This window comes from Hevea brasiliensis, chromosome 17 (assembly GCF_030052815.1).
Source record: "Hevea brasiliensis isolate MT/VB/25A 57/8 chromosome 17, ASM3005281v1, whole genome shotgun sequence".
Lineage (NCBI taxonomy): Eukaryota > Viridiplantae > Streptophyta > Magnoliopsida > Malpighiales > Euphorbiaceae > Hevea > Hevea brasiliensis.
In genome coordinates, this window is record NC_079509.1 from 47770762 (window position 1) to 47787461 (window position 16700).

The 16700-nt window shown below is 33.2% G+C and overlaps 1 non-coding gene across 1 annotated transcript; it reads right to left on the reverse strand.

Annotated features, from left to right (window-relative positions):
• Positions 1-13019: 13019 nt before the first annotated feature.
• Positions 13020-13126, reverse strand: LOC131175772 (small nucleolar RNA R71). Its single transcript, XR_009145962.1, has one exon. It is a non-coding gene; the product is annotated as a small nucleolar RNA R71 (small nucleolar RNA).
• Between the last annotated feature and the right edge of the window lie 3574 nt (positions 13127-16700).

Below are 16700 nucleotides of genomic sequence, written 5' to 3' on the forward strand. Positions count from 1 at the left end.
TTTCAAGAATTTATTTTAAATAATTTAAAGATTATGTGGTGCATTTTAAGTGGTCTTCATACTTTAAATATTATTTCAGAACTCTATGAATTTTAATCCATTTTTTAGGATTTATTTTATATCCCAAGGTAGAGTAAAAAGATTAGTAGTGAGTAAAAAGAGTTGAGTTTTGAGGGGTCGAACTGTGAACTTAAAACCCACAGTTAAACAGCCACTTCCCACCCTAATGTGTTCCTCTTGCCTCTTTACTCCTCCCCTGCTTAGTAGAATTTGATTCAAACCGAAAAAACTAACTAAACCAATTTAATTTGCAAATTAAGTTTGGTTTTCTCCATAAATCAGTTGAATTCAGTATTTTATTTTAAGAAATTAAGTCTATTCGATTTGGTTTAGTTTGGTTTTTGGAGAAAAGATCAATAGAAATGAACAAAATATTTTTTTAATTAATTTTTATTAGGCTTCATATTAAAGTTAAAAATAGAAAATATATCTGAAATTGGTCCAAAATGAGCTCAAAAGAAGCCTAAAAAAATAAGCCAAAGGTGAAACCAAACTAGAAATCAAATAGAATTTAGTTTTCTTCCTAATTCAATTCATTTTGGTTTGTTATAAATTTCAATTTATTCAATTTTTCATATTGAACCTACCCGATCGATGCTCAACCCTACCGCTGCTCTCTCTATCTTTTCTTCTCTCAGCCCTTTCCTACTTGACCAGCCCCTCATCGCCATCAATTATTGCTCCCCCACTCTTGGTTGCCTCCAGCCACCTTTCCCTTGACATAAAAAAATGAAAAATCTAGCGAGAATAACCTGTTAGGCTCATTGTTTACCAAAACACCCTCCTCCGACCACCTCAAGTGGCATTCTTGGTGTTTATAATTTCATCTTGTAATGGACAAAAGGTAGAGATCAACCTTGCACATTGTCATTTCTTGCTTTGCAGGAATCTTGTTTTAGAAGATTCTGGCCTATGTACCATTTTAGCGAAATTCCACCTGAATCGCTAACCTAACCCAAAATCTAATACTATTGATGTGCTCCACGCATTGAGAGTTTCGAATAGAGACCAATTGAAATAATTTTCATAGCTGAAAATCTCAAAAACCCACTATCTTCACGGTGAGTTTTGGAGCCATTTGAATAATCTTTTTAATAAAATAAAAATAGATGTTAATTTACTCATGGCATTGTGGGCATTTTATAGTTACCTTCATTTTAGAGTTTCACCACCAACATCTGAGACCATAAATTTCTATTTAGACGCGTAGGTCCAAGACTTGTTTCAGAGGGTGCCTAATATTACAATAATTCTCAAAGTAATTTTGCTCTCTTTCTCATCTTTACAAGATCTCTAGTCCATATATATGCATAAGGACCATGTTCTCTTAATTTTTATAAAGCATGGAGTCTTATAACACCAAAAACACTAATTTTTGGAAAATTCATTGAATTCCTTATTATTAGGCCAAAGCATCATAGACTCTCATTTAACTCAATAATTTCAACATACATAAAATTTTATCCGTTATGAAAAACTTTTATCTACATTGGGTCTCACCATATATTTTATGTCTTAGGTCATGATGAATGAGATTTAGGTAAGAAACTCCATACTTTTTAATTTTTATATAAGTTGGTCATCAGCATATACCAAAAAGGAATGAATAAATTAATCTGATCATATATTTGTATTATTTTTTTTTTTGTTTTATTTAGTTCTGACTATGAATCAAATTCAAGATCTTGCATTTTTTAAAATGATTCTAATACTATTGAATTAAAATTCATCGATTATATTTTAGTATAGAAATATTACTCAACACTAAAAATAAATAAATTAACTATTTTTTACAAAGCGCTTATGGTATCATTATAAAAATTATTAATGTGTTTAAGTTAGATGTTATGGAATTGTTTCTAAAATTATAAGATTATGAGTTGCAATTCTTGTCAACCCAATTAATTAAAAATTAAAAAAAAAAAAAACAAATTATCTCCATTTGATGATGTTATTGGTAGTTACAAATATACATTAAACCAAATGCCACAAGTTGACATCAAAATATTCAAAAAAATGCTTTCATACTTAGAAAAATAATCATGATTAGTATATATAACACTTATTTAATTTTTTTTTTTCCTTAGTCAGCGGTACTAAGTGTGTGTAGAACGAAATTATATAGGAAAATCATAAAGGAGAAAAATACCAATCCCGTATGATTACAGTTGACTTAAATTTATTGCCATAATTAATTGTTATTTGTTAGTTGTCATATTATTATCACAAAGATGGAATCATAATTAGAAGTTGCTTGCATGTAATCCAAAAAAAAGAAAAAAAAAAAAAGAGTTGCTTGTGAATTTTTCTTGTATAGACTTCATATATTATAAATCTAAGACATAGGATCTATAGTGAAATTTATTTATTAAATATATGAGTTTCATATGTTTGTGTAATTAGGGTATATGCAAGAATTTAAAAATATTCAAAAATATTTTTATTAATAAGTCAGTCCATACATATTTAAAAACTCATTAAAATATCCCTAAACTTTTTTCTCGGTTAACAATTTAGTCATTCCATTCAAATTTCTTTAATTCTTTCGTTAAAAAAAGGTCAAAGGTGAGACACTTTTGAAAAACCAAAATTACTTTCTACCCCCAAAATTATGAAGACCGATCTATGTTTTCCTTCCAAGCAACCATAATGGCATTTCATCAAAAAGTTTGTGAGCATGTACCAAACAACCTGATATTGCTAGCAAAATTTGCATGTAGCTCAAATCATTTACAAACATCAGTTGATAAAGGGGAAAATCAAATCAATTTCATGCAATTTCATACAAACACCAACAAAAATAAATAAATAAATAAATAAACCTCCATGCATGATTTCACAGCAATTGCATGAATTGACCGTCCTAATTCAAGTCTTGCAAGCCCTGTGCAAGCACTGATAACAATAGAAAACCATATAATTTGTTGGCTTAACTCCTTCTCTCCTACCTTTCGAAACGAACACACAGACCTTCTCTTCGTCACCATTCTGCTCACAAGCAGCCACCATGGAGCATCATCTTAGGCAATTGGTCAAACAGTCTCTCTGCTTCTTGTTTAAGCCCTATTTTTGAATACATATCTAACCAGTTTCACCAAACACTATGTGCAGTCGGAGAAAAGGGCGGTCCAGGTGATGATGGAGTGAGTTGAGGTTAGTTGGCAAGTCTTAAAATGCACAACTTATGAATGCCATAGGAACTTCCACACAAAATTAGAAATTGATGGAGAACACAATGTGCAGCCTGTTAGCATAATTACAATAATTAGCATGATTATAGGAGATTTGTGTAACATGATTATAGGAATTAGCATGATTATAGGAGATTTGTGTAGCATAATTACAGTAATTAGTATTCTTGTCTAAATTAGCTTATATTCTCATGTATAAATAGATGTAATATCTCTGTAAATAAGACACAGATAAATACATAATCATTTTCTTCATTACTTGTATTCTTTCTTCTAACATGGTATCAGAGCCATAAAGCTTTTATTTCTAGTTTCGGGAGTCTCTCTTCTCTCTCTACAACCTGTTCTGGTTCATTCTTTTATTCCTGTTATTATACCATTTTTTTTTCTCCTCATCTTGTTATCAATGAAGAAATCTGATATTTCAAAACCTATTGCAACAGTTTTGACTAGTTCTAACTATAATCTTTGGGTTCAAGGAATGAAAAGTTTTTTTATAGGTCGCAAGCTTTGGCGTATTGTTACCGGAGATATCACTACGCCGACAAAAGAGAACGATGAAACTGATGCAAAATTTGCTAACCATCTTGAGGATTGGGATAGTAAAAATCATCAGATCATCACCTGGTTTCGCAATACCTCCGTCTCGTCCATCCACATCCAATTTGCTAATTATGACTCTGCAAAAGAAATCTGGGATTTTTTGAAACTGATGCAAAATTTGCTGACCGTCTTGAGGATTGGGATAGTAAAAATCATCAGATCATCACCTGGTTTTGCAATACCTCTGTCTCATCCATCCACATCCAATTCGCTAATTATGACTTTGCAAAAGAAATCTGGGATTTTTTTACTAATCGATATTAGACCACTGGACTTGCCCACTATTACCAATTGTGGACTACTTTTCATAATCTAAAACAAGAAGCAGGTCAATCTGTGAATGATTTTCTTGCCCAGGTCCAACCCATTTGGAATCAAATATTGTTAATAGTATGCCCTAGAGCATATCATTTAGTATGTATCTTGTACATATTTTTATTAATAAAAGGCATTTCCACTTTTCCGTTTACATAATATATTTATGTGTAATAGAAAAGGTCCATTGTTATTTTGTTAGAAATTCTATTCTTAAGTTGTTAAGAATATGAGTGATAGTATTTGTAGTACAAAGTATCATAAATGGGTTCACAATCGAGGATACTTCACAATAAGGTCATGACTTATCCAGAAAGATTGTATTCATGTTTGTTTCCAAGTTATTTATATGAGATATAAATAAGATGGAATGGTGAGTCTCATGCCATATGACAAACATGATAGGCACTTATATATGATAAGTAGGCCAAACCAGTGACACTTATGACAAGCACATGGAGTTTACTCTTGTCAATGCATTGTCATAAATCATATCAGTGCATATAATCTTTAGACCTGAGATAGCACAGTTATCTTATATATAGGTGGTTTGAGTTTGATACTTGTACTATGAATGGGTATATGGGCATGTGTTGGCTCCTACTAGTTATATATGGAGGCAGGTATTGATCAAGATGGAATATGTTCCTCTAAGTAAATAGAGATAAAATCCTATGTTCATTTAATTGTTCTTGATGTTTCAAGTTCCTGGCCAGGACAGATAGATTTAATTAGAAAAGAGTTTCTGATGAGAAAATCTTTTTAATCAAGAATTGGAATTAAAAGAGAACATAATATTCATAGCAAATGGAATTTGACATAAACTATGACTCCAGCTTGAGTTGGGATTTTGTAACAGAGAGATTCTAGTGCATGGTAACATATGATTATAGGTTCATTTAAAGTAAACCTTATTACTAATTGGGTGGCCATGGCATGCTATGCTAGGTGTTAACCATGGTCTATGAGATGCATAAAATGGTTTAGAGAAATCATTTATGGTAAGAAAGAGTTCTGATGATATTAAGAATTGATATCATATCTTATTGCCAATTAGTGATGAGCCTAGTAAGTCACACACATACACAAGTAATCACCAAATTAAATATAATTTAATTAATTAATTAAAGAGTTTAATTAATTAATTAATTAGGTTTGGTTTGCAATTAGATTGCAAAGTCCCTAGCATGGCTTAAAACCAAATCTAGATTATTGGATATATAGTATAAGTTAAATTTATATTTAAAGTATTTAAATATGAATTTAATTAATGAGAAATTAATTAATAAAGATTAATTAATTGATTTATATTTGATATAAATTGATTAGAAGAAGAGAAATAATTATATTGGGTTGAGAACTTAAAATTAAGACACATGAGCATTTTGGTCATTTCACAGGGTGACATGTGGCACCATGAGATGGTGACACATGGCATTACACATAAGCTTGCCAAATATTTTTTAATCATGTAAGATGATTAAAATTAAGATTAAATATAGGTTTGACACTTGGCACAATGTGATTGGGTCAATTAAACCTAGAACCAATCAGAAGGTGACATGTGGCAAGGGTTTTATGTGTTGACCTAGCTATATAAGTGTTGTTATGAAAAGAAAAATAACACAAGCTGTTGCCTCCTCTTTTGTGCCGCCACCTTGAAGCTCCCATTCTCTCTTTTTCTTCATCTATCATCAATTCCAAGAGATTAGCAAAACAATCTCTTGAATTAAAAATACTAGAAATTGTTTCTAGTGTCCTATTTACATCTTTAATCTCTTAAAAGGCAAAACTTCATTTTCTAATTAATATAAAAAGCTTTAGAAGCTGTTCAAGGGCTGCCATAGGTGAACTTCGTATGGACAAGCTAGAGGGACAATATCTGGTGTCATGAAGACACATCCGAAAGGCACAAATACACTGCAGTGCATCAAGAGGTTAGTGTATTTGTTCTTAATCTAATCTAGGGTTTTAAAATTAATCTAATTAATTTTTAAAATCTTAAATGGCAAATACAGATCCAAAAACATATTAAAAGAGTTTTAATATGTTGTTTATCATTGAAATCAAATAGATAAAAATAAATCTTACATGATGCATGTGACCCTAGGTGAAAATTTTTGAATTCAATGGTATAAACTTGTGTTTTCATGCTTCCGCTCCTTCAATTGGTATCAGAGCCACTATATTTTCCATTTAGATTGCTGATTATATGATTTAATTATGTGTTTTGATCATGAGATGATTTATCCATTGTTGGTTGAAATGGATGTGTGCCGGCATGCTTGATGAACTCCAACATGGTGCACATGGTTTGGGTTTCATGGGTGGTGCAAGGTTTGGCTTTTTAATTCTGCAATTGTTGTATGATCTAAGGCCTATCCTATGACTAATTAAAGTGTTTAATTAGTAGTTTTAATCATACAATTAAATTTTGATTCAAATCAGAATTTTAAAAATTGTTTGAATGTGATTCAAATCTGAATTTTAAAAGTTTTTTGAATTTGATTCAAATCTGAATTTTTAAAGTTGTTTGAATCATATTTAAATCTGATTTTTTAAAGTTGTTTGAATAATATTCAAATCTGAATTTTTAAAAATTGTTTGAATGTGATTCAAATCTGATTTTTAAAAATTGTTTGAATGTGATTCAAATCTGAATTTTTAAATTTGTTTGAATGTGATTCAAATCTGAATTTTTAAATTTATTTGAATCATATTCAAATCTGGATTTTTAAAGTTGAATATGAGATATTCAATTTAATTTAAGTATGTATGTTTTATTTAATTATTAAATAGTGATATGCATGATGGATGATCATGGACTATAAAAGACCAATGTGATTGAATTTATTTCTTTTATGTTTCTTTGGGATTGTAAATTAATTTATTTATTTTAATTTATTTTGGGCATGTATTATTAAGGTTGTAATAATTTTTTGGTTGTAATTTCATTTATTTAAGTTCTTGTAAATTCGCCTTGGTATGCCAAGGATTACTGTGTAATTGGATTGCAAGAAGTTCAAGGAGGTCAAGAGCTTTGGTGGGACCTGTGGGAGGAATTCAAGATCAAGTGTTGGTTATGTACTCCTTCAGCAACTCTTGTAAAATGAATGAATGAAATGCACCTAGGAATGCTCTTATTCAATTCTTGGTGGCTCAGAATTGAATCCCTTAGAAAGTCCATGATCATACCATATTTATTTATTGTCCATGAATGCATGAGATGTATGTGAATGTATGCAGTATGTGATATATGCATGCTAAATGGATAATGTGCAAAGTGAGACCTTAATAGTAATTAGGATGACCATAAAATCTTCCAAACAAATGATTAAGTTGGAAATGCTATAATTAAAGTAATTATAACATAGGCCCTCCATTAGGGCAATTATTTTAAGAAATTTTAAATAATTGCATAAGATGCAATTAATTTAAGAGATTTTCTTAAGAATAATTATTAAGCATGAGATGTTATAAATATGTAAATGGTTTGGTGGCCAATATTGGATGTACCTGAGGACATTAAAATTATTTGCATAATTACTGGCTCAATGGGTTCAAATTAACTAATGCAAGATAAGTCAATAATGGATGTACCTGAGATTTTGAGCATTAGGGGCTAGGTAAAGAATTGAACCTCACATGAGATGTGATGGGCAAGGAGTTGCTCACTTATAGTTTATTGTAATTCCAATAATGGATGTACCTGAGGATGATTAATAGAATTATAAGAATTCAATCACCCACTAGAAATCCATCCAACTAGGATTTTCGTTTTCTACTTTGGAAGTGTAGGATTCGCTAAGTTAGTGGAAGGACTAATTTGATTAAAAGACCATAATCATTTTGGTTAATTACATGATATATTTACTAATTAATCTCATTATTTTCTGCAGTTAATTTTCTGATAAAAATGAGCACAGAACAACCACCACCATCCAATATCCTTGCAAGCATACTTGATCGCAATAGGTTGACAGGACCTAATCTGTCTGATTGGCTAAAAAATTTGAAACTTGTTCTAAACCTTGAACATATAGGATATGTTCTAGACTCAAATGTTCCTGGTCCCTTACCTCCAGAGGCCACTCAAGAGGAACATGAAACTTTGGACAAGTGGAAGGAGCATGATATGAGAGCTAAGTGTTACATGCTTACTTCCATGAGTAATGAGTTACAGAAGCAGCATGAGAACATGCAGAGTGCTAGTGAGATCCTCCTTCACCTACAAGAGTTGTATGGTGAGCAAAGCAGGAATGCTAGGTATGAGATATCTAGGCAGTTGTTCTGCATGAGGATGTCTGAGGGACAAAATGTTGGGGATCATGTCCACAAGATGATTTGGCTAATTGAGCAACTAGAACATCTTGACTTTAACATGGATTTCCAACTACAGACGGATTTGATCCTTTAGTCCCTTCCTAAGTCTTTTGGGAATTTTGTGACAAATTTCTATATAACTAAACAGGAATGCACCTTAGCTGGTTTACTCAACATGCTAGTTATTGCCCAAAAGAATATGACGGGCAATAAAGGAAAAGAGGTAGCTTTAATTGCATCTTCTTCTACTGGAAAGTCCAACAAGAAGAAGGGCAATAAGAAAAAGAAATCTCAGATTCCTGATCCTTCCAAGAAAATAGCTAAACAGAAAGGGAAGACTAAAGTTGATGGAGGCAAAGGAAAGTGTTTCCACTGCCAGAAGGATGGGCACTAGAAAAGGAACTGCCCAGAGTGTCTTGCTTCTCTGAAAGACAAGAAGGATACACCTTCAGAAGGTATGTCCATATCTTATTATTTAGATTCTGATGATACTCATAATTCATCTACAGCTTGGGTTTTAGATACTGGTGCCAGTTCTCACATTTCTAATGATATGTAGGAACTAGCAAATAGTAGCAGCTTGTATTCTCGAGATGTTAGACTCTGGATTGGCAATGGCTCAACTGTTGAAGCTTTAGCCATAGGATCTAAATCTTTTTACATGTCTGGACATGTTTTGTGTTTGGATAATATTTTATATGCACCTGATGCTTTTAAGAACATTATTTCTAGATCTAGTTTGACTAGAAATGGCTATGAATTTCATTTCACAAATGATGTTTGCAATATTTATTTTGGAAATAAATATATTGGTTCAGGTTATATGAATGATGGTCTTTATTATTTCGATAATAATGACAAACACAAAATGAATGCAAGTGATCTAAATAAATGCAATGCCATGGTGAAAACCAACTCAAGTTCAAAATATATTTGGCACTTAAAGTTATGTCATGTTACAGAAGATAGGATTGCAAAACTGGAGATAATGGGTATTCTATCCTCATTGGGCTCTGAGCTTACTCCAACTTGTGAATCTTGCCTTCAGGGAAAAATGACTAGATTACCCTTTGTTGGACAAGGGCTAAGGGCTGAAAATATTTTGAAACTAATACATAGTGATGTATGTGGTCCATTTAAGGAAATGGCTAGAGGCAGTTTTCATTACTTTATTACCTTTACTGATGATAAGTCAAGGTTTGTGTATTTGTATTTGATGAAATACAAACATGAATCCTTTGAAAAGTTCAAAGAATTTAAATCTGAAGTAAAAAATCAAACAGGAAAGAGTATTAAAGCTCTTCAATCAGATCGTGGAGGTGAATATTTGAGTACTGAATTTGATGAATACTTGAGAGAGCACGGCATTGTTTCCCAACTGACTCCTCCAGGAACACCATAGTTGAATGGTGTATCTAAAAGGAGAAATCATACCCTATTGGATATGGTACGTGGTATGATGAGCTATACTGATATGCCAATCTCCTTTTGGGGATTTGCATTAGAAGCAACTTTGTATATTCTGAATAGGATTCCATCAAAATTAGTTTCCTCCACACCTTATGAGATATGGCATGGAAGAAAACCAAGTCTTAAGCATATTAAGATTTGGGGTTATCCAGCATATATCAAAAGGCTGGACAATGATAAATTAGAAACCAGATCAGAAAAGGGTCAATTTTTTGGATATCCAAAAGATAGTTTTTGGATATTATTTTATTTACCTACTTCAAAAAAGGTTGTGGTAAGTAGAGATGTCATATTTCTTGAACAACAATTTGTTCAAGAAGGAGGCAAAGGAAGGCAAATAGAGTTAGAATTGTAGAATTCTGACCAACCAACAGATCAGATGGATATAGATCCATCTAGTCAACCTACACTCATTGATGAAACATCTACAGCTATTCCTTATAGAACAACTAGGGTATCTCACCCACTAGCGAGATATGGTTTCTTTCATGAACAAGAACAAGAGTTGTCTACTCATGAAGAAGTAGATCATGGAGATGATCTACATACCAATGAAGAAGCTATATCAGATATAGACTCTTTAAAATGGATTGATGCTATGAAATCTGAAATTGATTCCATGTATAAGAATCAAGTTTGGGATCTTGTTGACCCATCTGAAGGTATTGTACCTATAGGGAACAAATGGGTTTTCAAGAAGAAAATTGGTTCTGATGGAAAGGTAGAGACCTATAATGCAAGGCTAGTAGCAAAAGGGTTTCGCCAAAGGCAAGGAATCAACTATGAGGAGACTTTCTCGCCTGTTGCTCATATAGGCATTTTAGGGTAGTTTTGCATCCATTTTGCCCTTATATTTTAGTATATTTTATGTTTTTAGCTTTATTTTAGCTTATTTGTTAACTTTAGATACTTTATATTTGATTTTTTGTAATTTTGTTATTTTTGATAGGATTTTGTGGCAAATCGAAGATCAATGAGTGCATTAGGAAGTTATTTGAAGAAATTTGGAGTTGTTTAAACATAGAGGAAAGTTGAAGAAATCAAGCCTTGAAAGAGCAAGTTAGCCGAAATTTGCTTGAGACTTTACTTAAGATCCTGCTTAGGGTAAAGCGGCAGTGCTTAAGGTGCAGCACAAGTCAAGCATGAGCAGAAAAATCTATTTTACTCTAAGTCTGTCGAGATTTGCTGAAGGTCTGCTTAACCTTAAGTAGACAGTGCAACCAGAGGCTGAAATTTGCTAAGAAGCTGCTTAGGGTTAAGCCGTACCCTAAGCAGACTGCCCAGAACGTGAATTATGCTGCTGACTTAGATAATTTTACACCTCATTTTCTATCCACTCCTTGGCTCTTATTTACTTTTAAGGCAACTTTTTGGGACCATATAAATTCATCATTTCCTAGTTTTTGCCACAAGAGGAAAGGGAGGAAAAACAAAAAGAAAAGAAAATTTAATAGAGAGAGAGAGGAGACGCCATTTCTTTTGGGGAGGAGCTGCTGCAACCATTTTTGAAGCTCTAGAAATCAGAGTTTTGGGTTCTTCTACCTGAGCTTTTCTATTTTAGTCCTCTTATCATGTTTTTCTTTACTTTTCCATCAATCTTTCTTGTAAATACCATCATGAGTGAGTAAACTCTTTAGATTTTAGAGTTAGGAAATATGTTTTAGATTAATTTGCGGATTTGGACTAGGTATTTCCTTATTTTACATAAATATGAGCTTTGATTCCTTCCTTGTGTGCTTGATTTACTTGCCTAATGTTGGTACCCATTGGGCACTGTGTTAATCTTTGATTGAAGGACCAAAAGGTGAAAGTCATTGATAGATAATCAAGGATTGGAACTTAAAATCACCTAGATTTTGAAATAAACTAGGATTTTAAGAGGAATTAATTATTGGTTACAAAACTTAATGGGTTTTAAAGTAATCAAATAACATACGAAAGCAGGTTTGATTATTTTAGAACACACTTTGGTTTGCTTGAAAAAGATATCAAAGGAATTTAGAATCAATTTCCTTCAAACTCTATTTTTCCCTAAAAATTGGAATGCCCAAGACAAATCCCAACTAATTTGTGCATAAACCCCTGGAATCATTTTTAATATAATTAGACTTTGATTTGAATTACCCATTATTAATTTAGTTTAATTAAAAACTAGATCTAGAATTTATTTGTTAGCTCTTTACCCACTCCAATTAGATTAATCAATTTACCTTGCTCATTTACATTTACCATTTATTCATTAATCATTAGCCCAAATAATCGCTTCATTCATAGTTTGGTACTCAAATGGCAAATCCTCGTGGGAACGATACTTGATTCATCACTTTATTACTTGAGACGACCCGTATACTTACGGATTCACACCACCAAGTTTTTGGTGCCGTTGCCGGGGATTTGATTTTTGTTTGATATTGAACAATTGTTTGTTTGGTTAATTTGGGCATTTTATTTTATTTTCTTTTTACCATTTTACTTTGAGAATTTGTTTATTTTGTTTTTCAGGTACTTTATTTTATGAGAAGGATAAAAAGTGAAGAAATCAATTTATTCTTTGATCCAGAAATAGAAAAGACAGCAAAAGCTTTAAGAGCAGAATCTAAAAGGAGAAAAACTAAAATTAAAGCTCAACAACAACAAGAAAGAGTACAAGAGCAAGAGCAATTACAAAAAGAAATGGCCAACAACAATAACAACCGCTCTATGAAGGATCATGCCTATCCTAACATTGGGGATTTCATGCCAAGTATCACAAGACCAAGAGTAGAAGCTAATAATTTTGAACTGAAGCCTGCACTCTGTCAGATGGTACAACAATCACAATTTGGAGGAAATCTAAGTGAAAGTCCACATGTGCATCTAGCACACTTTCTTGAGATCAATGATATGTTGAAGATAAATGGAGTTTCTGATGATGCAATTCGACTCAGATTATTTCCTTTTTCTCTGAAGGACCGAGCTAGAGAGTGGTTACATTCTTTGCCACCGGGTTCTATCACAACATGGGATGAACTTTCTCAAGCATTTTTAGCTTAATATTTTCCACCAAGCAAGACAGCTAGGTTAAGAAATGAGCTGCCTTCTTTCAAACCTAGAGATGATGAGAGCTTGTATGAAGCATGGGAGAGGTACAAGGATTTGCAAAGGAGATGTCCACATCATGGGATTCCTAAGTGGATGCTTGTTCAACACTTTTACAATGGAGTTTCACCAGCTATTACAAGTACAATTGATGCATCTTCTGGAGGTGATCTTATGGAGAAATCTGAAGATGAAGCTTTTTCTACTCTTGATAAAATTGCTTATAACAACTACCAATGGAGCTGTGAGAGGAATGAGATCAAGAAACCAGCTGGTATGTTCAAGCTTGATGCCATGAATATGATTAATGCTAAGTTTGATGCTTTGACAAGGAAAATGGACAAGCTAAGCATGAAAGTAGATTCTTCAGCTGGAGGTTCTAGTAATTCAACAGAAGTTGGAGCTGCAAATGTCAATTGTGCAACTAATTTTTCTGCACTTAATCAAGATTTTTCAAGTGAGCAAGTGGATTATGTGGGGAACTACAATCAAAGACCAGGTGGTAACTCATTTTCTGCAACTTATGATCCAACATGGAGAAACCACCCCAATTTCTCTTGGGGAGGTAGACAAGGACAACATCAAAATTTTTAGCAACCTTCTGGATATCAACAATATCAGAATTTTCAGCAGAATAGAGGTCCTCCTCCTGGAATTCCTAAACCTCAAAATGCACCTGCTTCACCTCTACCACAACAAGCACAACCAGACAAGACAGCTAAATTAGAAGCCATGATTGAAACTCTACTTGTGAGCCATCAAAGTCAATAAGAAATGATTTCTCAATTAGCATCTAAAGTGGATCAAATGGCAACACACAACAAGATGTTAGAGAATCAAATAGCTCAACAAGCTAGCTCTTCAAATAACAAAGCATTTGGGAAGCTCCCTAGCCAGCCAAAAAATTCAAGAGAGCATTGCAAGGCTATTACATTGAGGAGTGGAAAAATATTGGAGAATGGAGATAAAAAGATTGAAAAGAAAATTGAAGAAGAGAAAAACAAAGAAGGAGATGAACAAACTGAAGCTGAAGTTAGAATTGAAGCTGAGAAAGAAAATTCAGTGGAAGAAAGAGGAAGTAAGGGGAGGGAAAGCAAAGAAGAAGAACCTAAATATGTTGCACCTAAAGCCTACATGCCACCTTTACCATTTCCACAAAGGTTTCAGAAAGCAAAATTGGATAAACAATTTGGGAAGTTCTTGGAAGTATTGAAGTCTTTGCATGCGACTATTCCTTTCACTAATGCCTTAGCACAAATGCCTTCATATGCTAAATTTTTGAAGGAGATTTTATCTAACAAGAAGAAATTTGAGGAATTTGAGACCGTAGCTCTCACGGAAGAAAGCAATGTTATTTTGCAAAATAAGCTTCCACCCAAACTGAAAGATCCTGGAAGTTTTTCCATACCATGTCACATTGGGGATATCAGTATAGATAAGGCTTTATGTGATCTTGGAGCTAGTGTTAGTCTAATGCCATTGTCTATCTATGAGAAAGTGAAGATTGGAGAAATGAAGCCTACTACCATTTCACTACAGCTAACAGATAGGTCTATTAAATTTCCAATTGGGGTAATTGAGAATGTTCCTCTGAAAGTTGGAAAATTTTTCATACCAATGGATTTTGTGGTATTGGAGATGGAGGAAGATGTACACATTCCTATTATTCTTGGTAGATCTTTCCTTGCTCTGAGTCTTTGTGATTGATGTAAAAAATGGGAGGCTTACATTAGAAGTTGGGGAAGAAAAAGTTGAATTTAATTTGTTTCAAGCAATGAAAAAGAAAGATGATTCAAATTCATGCTTAAGAATTGATGTGATAGATGAAGAGGTCAGAGAAGTGCTTAAAAAGCAACATCCTAAAGATCTCTTAGAAGCTTGTTTGGTTCATAACATCAAAAAAGGGGATGAGATTGAAGAAGCTGCAGAATATGCTACAATCTTGGAAGGAAATCCACCTTTGCCTATGGCTGATATTGAAAAGATTGGGGATTTGAAGCAAGATACAACTTCATCATCAAAGCTTGAAAAAAGTGAAGCACCGAAGGTAGAGTTGAAACCTCTTCCAACAAATCTCAGGTATGCTTTTCTAGGTCAAAATTCTACATATCCTGTAATTGTTAGTGCTAAATTGAATGATTGTGAAGTTGAAAAATTATTAAGAGTTCTTAGAAAGCATAGAAGGATAATCGGTTATACCATTGATGATATTAAAGGAATACATCCTTCTGTGTGCATGCATAGAATTTTGTTGGAAAATAATCATAAAGCCTCTTGAGAGTCACAGAGGAGATTGAATCCAAATATGAAAGAGGTGGTGAAAAAGGAAATCTTGAAATTGCTTGATGCAGGTATCATTTACCCTGTTTTTAACAGCAATTGGGTAAGTCCAGTTCATGTTGTACCAAAAAAAGGGGGCATCACAGTAGTAAAAAATGAAAATGATGAACTAATACCTACAAGGACTGTAACTGGATGGAGAATGTGTATAGACTATAGGAAATTGAATAATACAACTAGAAAGGACCATTTTCCATTACCATTTATAGATCAAATGCTTGAGAGACTAGCTCATCATTCTTATTTTTGCTATTTAGATGGCTATTCAGGGTTCTTTCAGATCCCTATTCACCCAGATGATTAGGATAAAACTACCTTCACATGTCCTTATGGTACTTTTGCATATCGAAGGATGCCATTTGGACTATGTAATGCCCCTGCTACATTTTAAAGATGTATGATGCCCATATTTTCTGACATGATTGAGGGTATTATGGAAGTGTTCATGGATGATTTTTCTGTGTATGGTAAATCTTTCGATGAATGCTTATCTAACTTGTCTAAGGTTTTGCAGAGATGTGAAGAGTTCAATTTAGTTTTGAATTGGGAAAAGTGCCATTTTATGATACAAGAAAGAATTGTTTTAGGACATCTTGTGTCAAACAGGGGTATTGAGGTGGATAAAGCAAAGGTAGAAATTATTGAGAAAATGCCACCCCCAACATGCATAAAGGGAGTGAGGAGTTTCTTGGGGCATGCTGGATTTTACAGGAGATTCATCAAAGATTTCTCCAAGATTTCTAAGCCTCTTACTAATTTATTGAGTAAAGATGTGGAATTTCATTTTGATACTAATTGTATGAACTCTTTTTGCAGGATAAAGGAAGCTTTGATATCCGCTCCTATTATGCAGCCACCCGATTGGTCATTACCTTTTGAGTTAATGTGCGATGCTAGCGATTATGCAATTGGGGCTGTTTTGGGACAAAGGAAAGATAAGAAGGTGTATGCAATATACTATGCGAGTAGAACCTTAGATGATGCTCAAATAAATTACTCTACTATAGAGAAAGAGTTTTTGGCAGTGGTATTTGCAGTAGATAAATTCAGGTCCTATCTTGTGGGGTCTAAGGTGATAGTGTACACAGATCATGCAGCTATCAAGTATCTCCTTCAGAAAAAAGAGGCTAAACCTAGATTGATAAGGTGGGTGCTACTCCTTCAAGAGTTTGACTTGGAAATTAAAGACAAGAAAGGAGTTGAAAATGTGGTAGCAGATCATCTGTCTAGATTGAGGCAAGAACAAGGAGATAATTTGGCAAAAGAGCCCCTAATAGATGATTATTTTCTTGATGAGCAACTGTTAGTAATTATGAATGC